A 13,961-nucleotide genomic window follows, 5' to 3' on the forward strand; every position below is an offset into this window, starting at 1 on the left:
ATATTATTTATTTTTTTAATTTTTTATTTTAATTTAAATTTTAAAATCTTTAATTTAAAACTATCTAAATTTAAAATTCATTGAAATAGTAATTTTAGAGTTTAAATTAAATATTAAAACAATAAAAATTAGGTGTCATTTATAATTAAAAAATTATTTATATAGATTTAATTAATAATTAAAAAAAATAAATAAATAATACATGACATAACATACTAGTTTAATATTGATAAAACCTATTTTAAGAATAGACTATAATAATAATAAATTTAAAAATATTGTAATCAAAATTAAAAATTTGAGTTATAATTGTAATTAAATATAAAATTTTATATTTTATATTTTATATTTAATTGGATAAATAATTTTAATTTTCACAATAAATTTTAAAATTAGAGTTTTGTCATTCAAAATAGAAAGTTTTAGTTGTATTGTTGATTAAATATAAAATTTTCATCTTTTAAGTTTAATAAAGTATTTTTTTTTAAATTAACCCTCTAAACTTTTTTACAATTATAGCCACTTCTTTTAATTTTAGAAAATAAATCTAATTTTTCAATTTTATAACGTTTATAACTAATAAAGAAATGAGAGATATTAAAAGAGATTACTAGGGGGTGAGCATTCGGTCGGTTCGGTTCAAAACCGAACCGAACTGAATAAACTGAAAATTAAAATTTTAGTGTTTATAAAAATCGAACCGAACCAATTTTAATCAGAAACCGAATCGAACCGAACCGAACCGGTCTGATTCGGTTGGATTCGATTCGGTTTGATCGGTTTCGATTTTTAATAATTATTTTATTTTTTACACTTTATTTTTAATATTTTAAAATTTAATTAAAATATTTTAATCTTAATATGATTTAATTTCTCTATATTATTGAAAAAATATATTATTATCACTAATCGGTTCGGTTTGATTTTTTCGGTTTTTTTCTGATCAAAACCGGACCGAACTGAAATAACCGAAATTTCTAAAATTAAAAACTAAACCGAACCGAAATGTATAAAAAACCAAACCAAAATTTTAAATTAATTCGGTTCAATTAATTTTTTCGATTTGAACCGAATACTGCTCACTCCTAAAGATTACAGCGTAAACTCATTCCTAGAGATTACAGCGTAAACTCATAAGAATGAGTGGTATTAAACCCTTCTTTGAAATGTTAAATTTTAAAAAAAAATTAATTTTTTTCTTAAATTTTTGTACTTGACAAAACTAATAATATAAGAATTTAATTCTCTTGAATTGTTGTGGAAATTGATTTTGAATTAAAAGAAAATCTTGCCAAAATTATTAAAATTTTATAAAAAAATGATTTCACTTAAATATTATTTATATCAAAATTATTTAATTAAAAAATTCTTTTTATTTTTTTATCCTTTATTTTTTGTTTGTTTTAATTTTAAAATTATTTTTTATTTTTAATTAATAATTACTCCTTACAAAAATTATTTTAATTTAATAGTGACTATTAATATATACTTAATACATTTATAATTAATATTAAAATTTTATTATATTATTTTGTTAATTTAAAAAAAATATAATTTTTGTATTTTTAATGATGAAAAATTATATAAAATTCATATTTTAAATGTTATAAAAATATTAATAATATTTTTCAATGAATAAAAATGATTGTTATTTATAAAAATAAATATTTATGTTTAGTTTAAAAATAATAAGAATAATGAATAAATTAAATCAATTTAAATTTTATTATTAATTTGTCTAATATAAAAGACATCAATTAAATTATATTACATTGAAATTGATTCCAAATAAATGAATTTTTTTATGAAAAGAAATAGAATCAATTAAATGAATTCTTTTTTTTTTCTTAGAAGAATTGTATACTAAATAAGAGCTAAAAGAAGGCAAAAAGCATTTTTTGCTCTCCAACTATTTTTAAAATTTTCATTTTACTTCTTAAAATTTAAATTATTCCCTTTTTCCCTCTTACCTTTTTAAAAATAATATTTAATAGTCCCTAAATATACAATCAGCAAGTCGCGTGTATGAACACCACTTGAAGCCGACCCTCTTGCTTTGAATCCCAGGTCTCCAGTAATTTCATATGCATGATTAACTCTTTTTTGTCTGCTACCTATTGGTGGTCTATAAATAACTCTCTCAACTGCATTTTCAGGTTATATATAGACAATAAAAGCAAATACACTTACATACACCAGTATTTATATTAATATGAACTCCATGCCCAGAAAGAGTCTTCCTCTTGAAATGACTACTTGCATAATTTGTGTTACTCATTGGTCTTCTGCCTCTCGAATTAACATTTAACTCAGCAGTTGTAACTTCACTTGTCTATATATTCACAATATCATTATTTCTTCCCATTTCTAACAGCACAACCATTTTTACCCATAACAGTACCACCACTCTTGCCCATAACAGTACCACCACTTCTGCCCCTAACAGCAGCACCTCCTCTCATGCCTCTAATGTAACGACCCCAAAATAGACCGTCACCGGCGCTAGGATTCAGGTCGGCTTAAGGCCGCCAGAACCCGTAGCAAGCCTGCTATACTCTCTGTGTACCTGTAAATCTTATACATGATCAAACATAAACTGTGAAAATAACAATTCTTTCTCTGTACCAGGGCTTAACCTGTGCATGCACTATCTCAGTACCCAGTACTCTGTACCCCTAACTAGAGCTTGCTCTAGATGGGTTGTCTCATACCTGTTAAGCCTGGTTTTTCACATACTCTGTAAAAAACATATACATATACAGATCATGTACACAAACCACTAAGTCAAGCACATATCTAACTGAATATACAACAAGCATATCTCTTTAATATTACATGTCCACTCTAAGCTATTACAAGTCTCTTCTCTTTTTCTGACCTCTTCTGAACATCCCCTGTACACTGTACACTGAACCTGCAAGACTGGGGTTAAGGGAGTGGGATGAGCTCTATAGCCCAGTGAGTAGAATACTAAAACATTTCAATAAAATATGATCTGATGGAATGCATCATAACACAGACAGTCCACATCAAGAGTAAACCTGTCACCACATAGTCCCAGTAAACCGTGCCAGGCCGTAGACTGGGGTCCTGGACTTCCTGTACCATATATGTATATGTGTATATAACACCTGTACTTACCCTTTGCCAGTATAGACCATTTGCCTATACCCGCCAGGCCGTAGAATGGGGTCCTGGTCTTCCTTTACCTGCCAGGCCGTAGAATGGGGTCCTGGTCTTCCTGTCTGGAACTACTGGATCATTCAGCATTTACCCACACCAACAATGAAGCTATGCAATGCAACATCTTTATGCATTCTAATGCAATCACCCTATGGCATAAATATGATGCATGAAATATGCTAAAAGCAGTTATTGTCTGAATTAAATCAAGTAATCAGTTTAGTTCCACTCACCTTTGGCTCTGGACTGACTCTGCAGGTTCTGTACACTCTGGAGCAGTACTCACTGCTGCTCTCTCTGGTTCCTCTGGTCTGTATAAGCACATAAAGACTCAATATGAGGGACCAAACTATCATAAGCATAACTCTATAAATTCCCCAAGAATCCCCTTAAACTCACTCTAAAACTCAAGCAAAGCATGCAAAAGAAAAGCTGGACAGGACACTTTCGGCGGCAGGTTCGGCAGCCGAAAGTCCTTTTCAGAGACGAAACTCATGCACCTTCGGCGGCCGAATCTTTTCTTTCGGCGGCCGAACCCTTTCGGGGGCAAGTTTCGGGGGCCAAAACACACTCCAGAGACGAAAGTCTCTAACCTTTGGCGGCACCTTCGGCGGCCGAACCCCCCAAACAGAGCCGAACATTCAAAACTCTCGGGGGCAAGCTGTGGCAACCAAAGCCACCATGCAAGAGGTTCGGTGGCCGAATAAACCTTCGGCTGCCGAACCTGAGTTCATCCAGAACTCAGCCCCGACGGCAAACAAGCTCCTCCATCCCTTCAAGCTCTCACCACATGCATACCTCAACTCCTCAACACACATATACTCATGTATATGACAAAGGGGTCCAATACCCCAACAAACACATCAAAGATATCACAGAATCATGTTTACATGCATACACCATCAAAAACACCCTTTTTCACCTAAGCATGCATCTCTACCCAAACTTCCACAAAACCTCTGTAAAACATAACAATATGTTCAAGATCTTCACTTACCTCCTGTAAACAAGAAGATGAACGATCTGAACAAAGAGAAATGGATCAACTCCTCTTCAAAGTCATAAACTCTCAAACCTAAGCTTTTTGCTTCAAACCTTCAACATTTTTTGAAAACTAACAAACCAACACAATTTGCAGGAGCTGTAAAACATGGGAAACGTAGCCAAGCTTCTGGACAGGGTGTGGAACTAACACCTGTCCAAAATGCTGACTAAGGAAGGCACAAGAGCTGGCTGGCCAACTCAGCTTCGGCTGCCGAATCGCATGCAAAACCATGCAACATTCGGGGGCCGAATCTGACCTTCGGAAGCCGAACATTGGGCACTTTCGGCGGCCGAACTTACCTTCGGCGGCCGAACTTGGCAAAAGTCCCCATAGACTTTTCTCTTCAAAACACAAATCATTTAAACTTTGAAAACCTTAAAACAAAATATAACATGTAAGAAAACATAACTCCTACCTTCCTATGAATTCCAACACTCCGGATTCCACCAGACAACAGGAATTCCGGTGCCGGATTCTTGCCGGATATTACATTCTTCCCCCCTTACGAACATTCGTCCTCGGATGTTCCTACTCCTAAACCCCCCACTAAAAACACCAAAGAGGAGGAAACTAACCTCAAAACAGATATGGATACTGCTGGAGCATTGACTCCCGCGTCTCCCAGGTGCACTCTTCTATATTATGGTGGTTCCACAAAACTTTCACCATCGGGATCTCCTTGTTCCTTAGCTGTCTGATCTGAGTGTCTAGAATCCGCACTGGCTGCTCTAGATAGGTGAGATCTGGAAGAATCTCCACCTCAGGCTCACTCAGAACCTGATTCGGATCTGACACAAACTGCCGTAGCATAGAAACATGAAATACCGGGTGAATCTTCTCCATGGAAGTGGGTAAATCCAGTTTATATGATACATTTCCGATCCTCTGCAAAATCTCAAAGGGTCCAATGTACCGTGGAGCTAATTTACCCTTCTTCCCAAAATGAACCACTCCTTTCATTGGAGACACTTTCAGCAATACCCAATTACCCTCCTGAAATTCTAACTGTTTCCTGCGAATGTCTGCATAACTTTTCTGCCTACTCTGTGCTGTCCTGATCCTCTCTCTGATCACGGGCACTGTTCTACGAGTAATCTCGACCAACTCTGGTCCTGCAAGAGCTTTCTCTCCTACCTCTTCCCAGCAAACAGGTGATCTGCACTTCCTTCCATATAATGCCTCATAAGGAGCCATCCCAATGCTAGCATGATGACTGTTATTGTAGGCAAACTCCACCAAAGGTAGATGCTGCCTCCAAGAACCGCCAAAGTCTAACACACACATTCTGAGCATATCCTCTATGGTCTGGATGGTCCTTTCTGACTGCCCATCAGTCTGTGGGTGGAAAGCAGTACTAAAATCTAACCTTGTGCCCATTGCACTCTGCAGACTTCGCCAAAATCTGGAGGTGAACTGAGGTCCTCTGTCTGACACTATAGATACTGGGACTCCATGCAATCTCACTATCTCGTCCAGATATACCTGTGCCAACTTATCCACAGAATAGTTATTCCTAACTGGAATGAAATGAGCAGATTTCGTGAGTCTGTCCACAATCACCCATATAGAGTCTATCCTGTTGGACGCTGCTGGTAAGCCCACTACAAAATCCATAGCTATGTTCTCCCATTTCCATTCTGGAATCGGCAGTGGGTTAAGCATTCCAGCCGGCTTCTGGTGTTCTAATTTTACCCGCTGGCAAATCTCACAGGCTGTTACAAACTGCGCCACTTCCTTCTTCATGGCTGGCCACCAATACACCTTCTTCAGATCCCGATACATTTTGGTGGCTCCTGGATGGATACTATGTCTCGCATTATGAGCTTCCCTCATAATGTCTTCCTTCAGACTGCTACTATCTGGTACACAAAGTCGACTCCCAAAACGAAGGATCCCTTTACTATCAAATCTGAACTCTGCACTGTTGCCTGACTGAACAGTCTTGGCAATTTTCATCAATACAGGGTCCTCATGCTGTCTCTGAACTATCTGTTCCAGAAACACTGGTGTCACTCTCATCTGTGCAATCAACGCACCTGTACCAGATAACTCTAGCTGTAACCCCTCCTCAATGAGCTGATAAAGCTCCATTACTACTGGTCTCCGCTCTGCTGCTATATGAGATAAACTGCCTAGTGATTTTCGGCTTAGGGCGTCTGCCACAACATTCGCCTTACCCGGATGATACTGGATCTTACAATCATAATCACTAAGCAATTCGATCCATCTTCTCTGCCTCAAGTTCAGTTCTCTCTGGCTCAAGATGTATTGTAAACTCTTGTGATCAGTAAAGATCTCACATTTAACCCCATAGAGGTAATGCCGCCACATCTTAAGTGCAAAGATAACTGCTGTCATCTCTAGGTCATGGGTGGGGTAATTCAACTCGTGCTTCTTCAACTGTCTCGAAGTATAAGCAATCACCCTATCTCTCTGCATCAAAACACAACCCAATCCCACTCGAGATGCATCACAGAACACTGTGAAATCCTCATCACTAACAGGCAGAGCTAGCACTGGTGCTGTCGTCAATCTCCTTTTGAGCTCCTCAAAGCTCTCTTCACACTGGTCTGACCAGATAAACTTCTGGTTCTTCTGAGTCAGTTTGGTCATAGGAGCTGCTATCTTTGAGAAGTTCTGTACGAACCTCCAGTCCCAGAAAGCTTTTAATCTCAGTCACTGTAGTGGGTCTGGGCCAGTTAGCTACAGCCTCTATCTTCTTGGGGTCTACCGCAATCCCATCTGCTGATACTACATGTCCCAAGAAGGAAATGCTCCTCAACCAAAACTCACACTTTGAGAACTTGGCATACAACCCATGCTCTCTCAGTGTCTGCAGAACTATCCGCAGATGCTGGGCATGCTCCTCTGCATCTCTGGAATACACTAAAATGTCATCAATAAAGACAATCACAAAGTGATCCAGATACTCGCTGAAAACTCTATTCATGAGATCCATGAATGCTGCAGGGGCGTTAGTCAACCCGAACGGCATTACTAAGAACTCATAATGCCCATATCTGGTCCTGAAAGCTGTCTTAGGCACATCTGCCTCTCTGACTCTCAACTGATGATATCCGGATCTCAAATCTATTTTCGAGAAACAACCTGCTCCAGCTAGCTGGTCAAATAGATCATCAATCCTAGGCAAAGGATATCTATTCTTGGTAGTGACCTTGTTTAACTGTCTGTAGTCAATGCAAAGTCTGAGGGATCCATCCTTCTTTTTGACAAAAAGCACTGGAGCACCCCAAGGTGAGGTACTAGGGCGGATGAAACCCTTCACTACCAAGTCCTGCAACTGTTCTTTCAACTCTTTTAACTCAGCTGGCGCCATCCTGTAGGGAGGAATAGAGATAGGTCTGGTACCAGGCAACAATTCAATTTCAAACTCTATTTCCCTACCAGGCGGTAGTCCTGACAAGTCATCTGGGAACACATCTGGAAACTCTCGAACTACTGGTAGCGAAGCTGGTTCCCTAACCTGACTGTTTAGCTCTCTCACATGAGCTAGAAATCCCTGACAACCCCTCCTAAGCAAACGACGAGCCTGAAGGGCTGAAATCAGACCTCTGGGTGTACCTCTCCTATCTCCTCTGAAGACACACTCTGACCCATCCTGGTCTCTGAGACTAACTACCTTGTCTCTACAGTCCAACGTAGCACCATATGTAGATAACCAATCCATCCCTAGAATGACGTCAAAATCTGTCAAGTCTAGAACCACAAGGTCAGCTGGAAGGTATCTACCCTCTATGAATACTGGACTGAAACGACAGACTGACACTGCCACTGATGGGTCGCATTTGGGTCCACTGACCCAGAGAGGATACTCTAACTCAGAACTGATCAAACCCAATCTCTCTATGGCTCTCGAAGCAATAAAGGAATGAGAAGCACCGGGGTCCATCAAAGCATACACATCTGAACACCCAATGATGAGATTACCTGACACCACTGTGTTCGATGTATTCGCCTCCTCCTGAGTCATAGTGAAAATCCGTGCTGGGGCTACAGGATTTCCACCTCGGGAACCTGCTGCTGAAGTAGAGGCTGCCCCTCTCCCTCTACCTCTGCCACTACTCTGAGGCATGGCTGGAGCCACTGGCTGCCCTACTGGCTGTGCTACACTGCCTGAACTCATCTGCTGGGAAGGTGCCACAAAAGTCACCTGAGGACACTCTCGAGCAAAATGCCCCACCTGTCCACATCTAAAACAGGCTGAAGATCCCAACTGACAAGTTCCTCTGTGTGGTCTTCCACATCTCCTACATGCTGGAATAGCTGTGCCAGAGCTTGAGCCACTACCCATTCCCAAACCAGACTTGACTTTACTCCAGAACCTATTCTTTGTTCCTTTTGCCTTATCCCACCTTTTGCTGCCTGAGGTGCCTGAACTAGGGGCCTTAGCACCTGAAGCCTGTGCCTGAGACTGTTTTTGAATATTGGCACTAGCTTCCATCTTTCTAGCTGCATCCACAATAGAGTGGAAACTCTCCTTTTCTGCTGGAAGGATCAAAGAAGAATACCTGGGATGAAGTCTCATGGTATATCTTCTAGCTTTCTTCTGATCAGTATCATAGGCCTGACCCACGTACTGAAGCAAATCTAGGAACTTATCCGTAAACTCATCAACCGTCATCTCATCTGTTTGTCTTAACTGCTCAAACTCTATTAGCTTCATCTCCCTGGAGCTATCAGGAAAAGCCCATCCTGCAAACTCATTAGCAAACTCTCCCCACCACATACTGTTCATTCTAGGCTCGATATAGTTTCTGAACCATTCCCGAGCCTTTCTACACTTTAATGTAAACCCCGCCATCTCAATGGCTCTACTACCATCCGCACCCAACTCATCAGTAATCATTTTCACACATCTCAGATACTCAAATGGATCATCTCCTGTATTAAACTTAGGAGCATCCAATTTCAGGTACTCAGTCATCTGCACCTTACTCCCAGATGAACTAGGTGGAGGTATTTGTACAACAGGGACTACTGGTTCTGTTTGTGGTGGTGGAGGTACTGGTTCATTTATTTCTGGGTGTGCTGCACTTGTATGGATAGGGGAGGATGGATACATAGGATATGGTGGATATAATGGGTAATAGTAAGGATATGGCATATATGGCATAGATGTAGGATATGGGTCAAATCGAGAGTACTCCGACATACCTTCCATCGGATACTCTGGATCCTGGGAAACAGCTGGATAATCAAAACCTGAGGCCTGAACACCTCCCAGAGATTCTCCCATACCTTCATCCATAGACGGATCAGTCTCCATGGCCTCCCTCTCTTCCTCTGATCTACCTCCTCTAACTATCCCTCTTCGGCTCTCGTCTACAGACCTTCTAGGGTCTATTGACATGCCTTCCCTGCTAGATCTCTGAGACCTTGCCCTCGGCAATGCAGGAGGACGAGCAACTAATCCCTCGCTATCTGATGGGACTCCAGTCAATCGAGCTGATCGACGAGTTCCTCGCATCTTAACTCTGAAAAACAACACATACTATAGCGTATCAGCACATAAATATATATCTCAATCATAATACACATGCAGATTTCATAGCATCAAAAAGACAGGACTCCACATCCTATCCTAGTGGACATGATTCCCTATTGTGCTTGATCAACTGTAATCTCTATGAGCCCGACACTCTCTCTATAGGTCCGATCATGTGAACCTAGGGCTCTGATACCAATCTGTAACGACCCCAAAATGGACCGTCACCGGCGCTAGGATTCAGGTCGGCTTAAGGCCACCAGAACCCGTAGCAAGCCTGCTATACTCTCTGTGTACCTGTAAATCTCATACATGATCAAACATAAACTGTGAAAATAACAATTCTTTTCTCTGTACCAGGGCTTAACCTGTGCATGCACTATCTCAGTACCCAGTACTCTGTACCCCTGACTAGAGCTTGCTCTAGATGGGTTGTCTCATACCTGTTAAGCCTGATTTTTCACATACTCTGTAAAAAACATATACATATACAGATCATGTACACAAACCACTAAGTCAAGCACATATCTAACTGAATATACAACAAGCATATCTCTTTAATATTACATGTCCACTCTAAGCTATTACAAGTCTCTTCTCTTTTTCTGACCTCTTCTGAACATCCCCTGTACACTGTACACTGAACCTGCAAGACTGGGGTTAAGGGAGTGGGATGAGCTCTATAGCCCAGTGAGTAGAATACTAAAACATTTCAATAAAATATGATCTGATGGAATGCATCATAACACAGACAGTCCACATCAAGAGTAAACCTGTCACCACATAGTCCCAGTAAACCGTGCCAGGCCGTAGACTGGGGTCCTGGACTTCCTGTACCATATATGTATATGTGTATATAACACCTGTACTTACCCTTTGCCAGTATAGACCATTTGCCTATACCCGCCAGGCCGTAGAATGGGGTCCTGGTCTTCCTTTACCTGCCAGGCCGTAGAATGGGGTCCTGGTCTTCCTGTCTGGAACTACTGGATCATTCAGCATTTACCCACACCAACAATGAAGCTATGCAATGCAACATCTTTATGCATTCTAATGCAATCACCCTATGGCATAAATATGATGCATGAAATATGCTAAAAGCAGTTATTGTCTGAATTAAATCAAGTAATCAGTTTAGTTCCACTCACCTCTGGCTCTGGACTGACTCTGCAGGTTCTGTACACTCTGGAGCAGTACTCACTGCTGCTCTCTCTGGTTCCTCTGGTCTGTATAAGCACATAAAGACTCAATATGAGGGACCAAACTATCATAAGCATAACTCTATAAATTCCCCAAGAATCCCCTTAAACTCACTCTAAAACTCAAGCAAAGCATGCAAAAGAAAAGCTGGACAGGATACTTTCGGCGGCAGGTTCGGCGGCCGAAAGTCCTTTTCAGAGACGAAACTCATGCACCTTCGGCGGCCGAATCTTTTCTTTCGGCGGCCGAACCCTTTCGGGGGCAAGTTTCGGGGGCCAAAACACACTCCAGAGACGAAAGTCTCTAACCTTTGGCGGCACCTTCGGCGGCCGAACCCCCCAAACAGAGCCGAACATTCAAAACTCTCGGGGGCAAGCTGTGGCAACCAAAGCCACCATGCAAGAGGTTCGGTGGCCGAATAAACCTTCGGCTGCCGAACCTGAGTTCATCCAGAACTCAGCCCCGACGGCAAACAAGCTCCTCCATCCCTTCAAGCTCTCACCACATGCATACCTCAACTCCTCAACACACATATACTCATGTATATGACAAAGGGGTCCAATACCCCAACAAACACATCAAAGATATCACAGAATCATGTTTACATGCATACACCATCAAAAACACCCTTTTTCACCTAAGCATGCATCTCTACCCAAACTTCCACAAAACCTCTGTAAAACATAACAATATGTTCAAGATCTTCACTTACCTCCTGTAAACAAGAAGATGAACGATCTGAACAAAGAGAAATGGATCAACTCCTCTTCAAAGTCATAAACTCTCAAACCTAAGCTTTTTGCTTCAAACCTTCAACATTTTTTGAAAACTAACAAACCAACACAATTTGCAGGAGCTGTAAAACATGGGAAACGTAGCCAAGCTTCTGGACAGGGTGTGGAACTAACACCTGTCCAAAATGCTGACTAAGGAAGGCACAAGAGCTGGCTGGCCAACTCAGCTTCGGCTGCCGAATCGCATGCAAAACCATGCAACATTCGGGGGCCGAATCTGACCTTCGGAAGCCGAACATTGGGCACTTTCGGCGGCCGAACTTACCTTCGGCGGCCGAACTTGGCAAAAGTCCCCATAGACTTTTCTCTTCAAAACACAAATCATTTAAACTTTGAAAACCTTAAAACAAAATATAACATGTAAGAAAACATAACTCCTACCTTCCTATGAATTCCAACACTCCGGATTCCACCAGACAACAGGAATTCCGGTGCCGGATTCTTGCCGGATATTACATCTAACAACACCACCTATGCCCCTAACATAACTACCATCTCTACTTATATCATCAGTACCACCATTTCTGCCCATAGCATAACCACCATCTCTGCCTATATTATCAGTACCACCACCTTTACCCTGAACATAACCACCAATTTTGCCTATGTCATCACCACCACCTCTTCTCATATTAGCACTCATTTCAATTCCACTATCTGTTCCTGTAAAACTTGAACCTGGAGCAATATTAGTATCAATAGTAGGTACCTACATAAATTAAAAATCTAGGTTTTAGTATTGCATATCAATAAAAGTCCAATATGTTAATGAAACTAATTAAATTATACTTGAGAATTTTCTACATTCCTCTTAGAACAAGTTTTCTTATTATGGCCCAGCTGATGACAGAGAGTGCAAGTCATTTTGTATGCCAGCGCTACTAGCCTTTCCAAACTTCATCTTTTTCCGTTCAACTTTGTCATTTCTTTTATTTTTTTTGGTTTGTCTGGTAATTTTGTAATCTCAGATAGCTCCAAGAAGGGGTTATCAACTTCTGGCCAAAGTTTCATGTCTCTCACAGTTGAATGAAATGGCCATATGAATTAAGAAAAGTTTCTTTCCTATACTATTGACTAATATACTCTTTACATATTCCTATGATATATAGCACAAATTACATGTTCACATGGTATCTTTTAAATTGCCAAGCCCTGCAAGTACATGTTCTCAACCTCAAATCTATTGTATGTCCATATTCTCCTCCTTCCACTTTAAAGTCATTGTCACCATTCCACTTAATTAAACATTTTATTGATTTAACTTTATTTTTTTCCAGTTTCTCCATTGCACTTAGAGATATATCACTTATCCATATGATAGCAAATTCTCTCATCTACCTATCCTTTCCATAACTTGAACCCATATGATCCATCTATTAAAAGTCTCCGTCATGTTATTTTCAACCACACCACAATAACTCCCTAATCTTTAAAAAGTTTGAGGGAATGTCATGTGATTGAAACCTAGGAAATCCTCAACTATTCTTGTTCCTAACTTGTTAAATTCCTCCAACCTATCCTTCAACTCAACCTCAAACGTAGACTATACACATGCCCAAAACTTCTTCCTCCTCTCTTTTCCTCTATTTTTTTGCCTAGTTTTCCCAAATGTGTCTTGCACACATTCTATGTTCAACTTCTAGTAACAACTCATCAATAGCAGGAATTAATTCCTTGCAATATGCAAGAAAATTAAAGTATTTAATATATGTATCAATTAATATCAAACAAAAAAAGAAAGCAATTTAATAAAGTACATATAGGTTGGTATCTTTTGCATGTCAGTTATAAAGGTCCAGTCATCTCTTAACCCAATTTGAAGGTCTTCAATTAAATGCTTGATGAACCATTTTTTTCTCACCTTCAGAATCATCATAACTAACGAACCTGCTATCTGGATCCTCATTGTCCAAATGCTCTTCAATTCCATCTGTTTTCTGATCAAATCTACCATCTTGTTTATCATTCTCATTAAAAGCAACATCATCTTCAGCTGGTCCTAGTTGAACATCAGGTGCATCCCATTCTTTCCTTCCTTGATTTACTTTGTTTATACTTTTTAAAATTATTCTTGCAACTAACAACTCAACATCCACATCACTTCCTTCTAATGCATCAACATCATTAACATCCTCAATTGATTCTCCAGTTTCACTGTCTTCTTCTTCTTTATCATCAACTCCAATATCATCAACACCAATATCCTCTACACTAATATCATCAATACCGATAT

The sequence above is a fragment of the Manihot esculenta genome, chromosome 6, assembly GCF_001659605.2.
Source record: "Manihot esculenta cultivar AM560-2 chromosome 6, M.esculenta_v8, whole genome shotgun sequence".
Taxonomy (NCBI): domain Eukaryota; kingdom Viridiplantae; phylum Streptophyta; class Magnoliopsida; order Malpighiales; family Euphorbiaceae; genus Manihot; species Manihot esculenta.